Source organism: Mustela putorius, unplaced genomic scaffold (genome assembly GCF_011764305.1).
Source record: "Mustela putorius furo isolate JIRA1106 unplaced genomic scaffold, ASM1176430v1.1 tig00000407_pilon_pilon_pilon, whole genome shotgun sequence".
NCBI classification, from domain to species: domain Eukaryota; kingdom Metazoa; phylum Chordata; class Mammalia; order Carnivora; family Mustelidae; genus Mustela; species Mustela putorius.
The window spans coordinates 15,084,295-15,089,127 of NW_025421373.1; positions in this window are offsets into that span (position 1 = coordinate 15,084,295).

Below are 4,833 nucleotides of genomic sequence, written 5' to 3' on the forward strand. Positions count from 1 at the left end.
ACATAATTTTGGGGGGCCAAAAAAGTTGGTTTTGTTAAAGCACAGGGACTGGACCAGGTAGAGTGTTATTTAGAAAACAGGATGGGAATTCTCGCAAACAGAAACATAAAGCATCTCTGTAAATGGACTCCAGGTCCCTATGTAGTGGGTGCTGAGAGCAGGAGCTGCCTCAACTGGCAAGTGATTATGGAGGCTACTTCAGCAGTGACCCCCAAAAACTGGCTTCAGCCTTTAATTTAAAATATTCAAAATATTCAAAATATGTAAATATTTAAAATATTTTACATATTTTAAAATAAAATTATTTATTTATTTAAATTCCACAGCTTTGCTGTGCCAGATAGCAGGGACAAACCCATCCTGGCCTAAACAGTGAGAGGATACTTGTAGAGAGAGGAATTGCCTGGGGGCCTAGAATTTACAAGAGTGGAGGTTCCCAGCGGGAAGTCTACTATTCAGGCAAAGACCCACTGAGCAGCACTCAAGATCACCTGCCTGTCCCTCCAAACTGCACAAAACATGGCGCCAGTTCCTTTTAACTCCCCTAGATAGAAACTGCTGACAAAGAAGGTGATTTCTTTGGGGATCTTCAATTTATGCTGTCTAAAATCACAATGTTACTTGCAATCAACATTCTACTGGTCTCTAGTGTCTGGAAAGTCACTGCCTCAGTGCTTCCCTCCCCACCTTGGTTGGACCTACACCCTCTCAGCCCCATTGCCATGGTCACTGCCTTCCCAGTGTTCAAGAGTTCCCATATAGCATAATCAGCCTCCAGGACAGCTTTTCAAAATCATGCCTTCCATTTTGTTTTCTAAGGGCCGCATAGTTTGGGATTGTACAGATATACCATGATTCTTTTCCCCAATCTTTTTTTTTTTTACTGAAAAGCACATTTGTTTTTGAGTGAGAATTTCTTGATTGTAAGGAAAATAATTTCTGGGCCAAAAGAATGCTCGCACTGAACGTCTCCTATAATATTGCCTGATTGCCTTTCCAAAGAGTATTTCACATTCATGCCCAAAATGGGTATCTGAGAGTTATTACTTTTTTTTTTTTTTAATTTGACAGAGATCACAAGTAGGCAGGGAGGAGGCAGGCAGAGAGAGAAGAGGAAGCAGGCTCCCCACTTGAGCAGGGAGCCAGATGCGGGGCTCCATCCCAGGACCCTGGGATCATGACCTGAGCAGAAGGCAGAGGCTTTAACCCACTGAGCCACTCAAGCGTCCCCATTTCTTTGATTTTAATGAGCTTTGGCCTGGGTCACAGCAAGCCTTTCAGCCCCAAACCCACCAATACCCCTCCCGTCCTGACACCACCCACCCAAAATCAAATCCACAGGCTGAGAATAAGGAAAAAAGGCTTTAATCGTGTCATGTGAGATTAGAATGAGAATTGTGCCAATTCCTCATAAAGACCTCAAGGCTCAACTCGGTTGGGGCCAGCGCGGGGTGGGGAGGTCGGGGGGCGGACGTGGGTGGCGGCCTTAGTCGGAGAAGTCCATACAGACAATGAAAGCCCCCAAAGGGTGTCGCAGGCTCCTTCCAGGGCATTGGCTGAAGGGGTGCTGGGGGTTGGTGTGTCTCTTGGCTCCTTCCAGGGCATCGACTGAAGGGATGCTGGCGGCTGGAATTCCTTTCCTGGCCGGGTTCCACGCTGTTTTAAGCTCCGGTTTTCAGCAGCTTCCGAGGGCGGCCCGGGCTCCTCGGGGCGATCTGGCCGCGGGTCGGTGCATCTCCGCAGGCATCTCGGAGCTGGTTCAGGCCCCAGCGGGCAGCGCCGTCTGTCGCATCTGCCTCTTGTTGCGGTGACCGCAGCTCCATCGCGGTTTCAGCCTGGACACCTGCGTCTCGATGGCGTTTCTGGCCCCTCTCGCCTGGGGGACCAGCTCCGTGCTCGGGGCAAGCGTGGCGCCACGACCCGCACCCCCAGTCGTTCTCGTCCCAGCAGAAGTGGGCGTGATGGCAGGAGCGGCGGCTCAGCGCGGGGAAGTTGTCCAGCGCCCAGGCCCAGGCCTGTTCTCGGTTCAGGCCGGGTGGCATGTGGGGCTCCGGCGGTGCCCACCAGCAAGACAGCTCGGCCGGCGCAGGCAGGGCTGGCTCCATCGCTCTGTCTCCGGAGCAGGCCGGGACGCGCGGCCAGTGCATTAGACGCAAATGATGGAGTCGGCGCGGAGCGCGCCTTTTATACTGCTCTGGGGGGTCTGGGAGGTGGGGACAGACGACCTAAGTACGTAAGGTCGAGCCGTATTTGCTTGCAAATTGCTTCAGAGTCTGATACGATTAAGGAGAAAATCTCATCATACGACTTGGGAAAAATCGCACCATTCTCCGAGGAGCTGTTGAAAATTTGAATTGTTTCGGTGATTGGATTAAGGGAGGGGCAGGGAGAAAAAAAGGAAGGTCTTTGGAAAGTGGTCCAGTTCCTGGCTCTTCACATTCACTGTAGAAAACCCTTAGAAGCTCCTGGGTGGCTCAGTGGGTTAAGCGTCTGCCTTCAGCTGAGGTCGTGCTGGGATCCTGGGATTGAGCACCCAACCCCCCGACCCCCCGCGCCCCGTTCCCCAACACCCCCTCACTCCTGCCCTGGCCACTCAGGAGTCTGCTTGTCCCTCCTCCTCTGTCCCTCTCCTCACTCATGCTTTCTCACTCTCTCTCCCTCTATCTCTTAAATAAATAAATAAAATCTTTTTTTTTTTTTTTTAATTTTTAAAAGAAAGAAAGAAAACCCCTCAGCTTGTCAGGCACACGTAGACAAACCACATTTTTAGGGCATCAGAGAGGATTGCCTGGTTTTAGACAGGTGATGCTGAGCGTTAGATGCTTAGGAGATGACAAACATGGCTTATGCTGGAGCTGAATGGAAAGGATAGGTCCTCATGCATGCATATCAGGGAGGTGAGTAAATAATTAGGTAGAGGTGGGAAAAGGAAAGTCCCACGCTTTACTTCAAATTGCATTTTTTCTATTTTTGTCTGCATTAGATTACTTGAATCAAAGGAAGACTTCAAATTTGCTATGCTTTTCATACCTATTGGGTAAAAGCATTGAGTCAATGCCACAGTTTCGAGTGATTTTTTTTTTCAGACCCCCTATCCTGTTTTATGTGATTATGTCAATTCTGTCATTAGTGATTGTCCTTTCTCTGCTCTCCCTACTTCTATTGTAATTCTTCCCATTAGAAACAATTTTTATGTGTGTTTTTGTATCAGTCTTGTCATATGTGGCATTCTTTTAAGTGTATATATCTTGGGGCGCCTGGGTGGCTCAGTGGGTTAAAGCCTCTGCCTTTGGCTCGGGTCATGATCCCAGGGTTCTGAAATCGAGCCCCACATCGGGCTCTCTGCTCAGCAGGGGCCTGCTTCCTCCTCTCTCTGCCTGCCTCTCTGCCTACTTGTGATCTCTGTCTGTTAAAAAAAAAAAATAAGTGTTTATATCTTCAATTCATGTAAGGTTATCAACTTATATGTATAATTTAGTATTATTCATTTGCAAGTTTCTAAGGTTGTTACATGTACATTTCTTTTTTAAAAACGTTTAAAAAAATTTTTTTAACTAATCTCTCCACCTAACGTGGGGCTTGAACTCACAATTCCAAGATCAAGAGTCCCATGCTCTTCCAACTGACCCAGCCAGGTGCCCTTGCTACACATTATTTAATCTGTTGTTTCCAATGCTGAAATATTAACATCTGATGAACCCTCCCATATTTTACCTATCTGCTGCCCAAAGTGAATATTCAGAATGTAATTACCTTCACCACATATGATAGTCTCCTTATGAGTAAATTTCTTTAAGATACATACACATGAATAGAACTATGCCATATAAAAGTACAAAAACCTGGGTCACCTGGGTGGCTCAGTGGGTTAAAGCCTCTGTCTTTGGCTCAGGTCATGATCCCAGTGTCCTGGGATTGAGCACCACATGGGGCTCTCTGCTTAGCAGGGAGCCTGCTTCCTCCTCTCTCTCTGCCTACTTGCGATCTCTGTCAAATAAATAAATAAATAAATAAATAAAATCTTTAAAGAACAAAGTACAAAAACGTAAATTTGTTCAGTAATGCCATATTCTTCTTCAGGATACATGCAACATGTACCCTGCAAAAATAATGCATGAGTATTATGCAATGCACAAATATTTATTTATTTAGTTTTATTTATTTGACAGAGAGAGATCATAAGCAGGCAGAGAGGCAGGCAGAGATAGAGGAGGAAGCAGGCCCACTGCTGAGCAGAGAGCCCAATGCAGGGCTCAATCCCAGGGACCTGAGATCAAGACCTGAGCTGAAGGTAGCGGCTTGACCCACTGAGCCACCCAGGCGCCCCTCCTCACAGATATTTAGAATGACTCAATATCTAACATCTGCCAGGTCCTGATGGTTCAGAACAGATCAGTAGTGGTGGTAGCTTCATTTCAGTGCTTTCTGCTTTCTCCTTGGGAGCCACTTTGTTGTGTGGTTCTGAAAGCCATTCCTGATGCTCAGTCAAAAATTTTTTCATGAAAATAAAAGAATTAAAAGAATTATCTCATGCCAAAACTATTTGACCATATTTCATTTCTGTTCCTAAAAAGCATGTCTCTCTGCCTACTTGTGATCTCCCTCTGTCAAATAAATCAATAAAATCTTTAAAAAAAAAAGAATGTGTTTTTTATATTAATCATGATTTTTAGTTGAGACCATAAACTTAAAAAAGAAAATTTTCCATGGTAGATTGATTGAATTGGGTTTGAAAATGAAAGGTACTAATGCACCTACAGAAAACGGGACAGGGGATTGTAGTGTTGGGACGGAGCAGATGCCCAGGTCTCCAAGCAGAACAATGAATGGGGA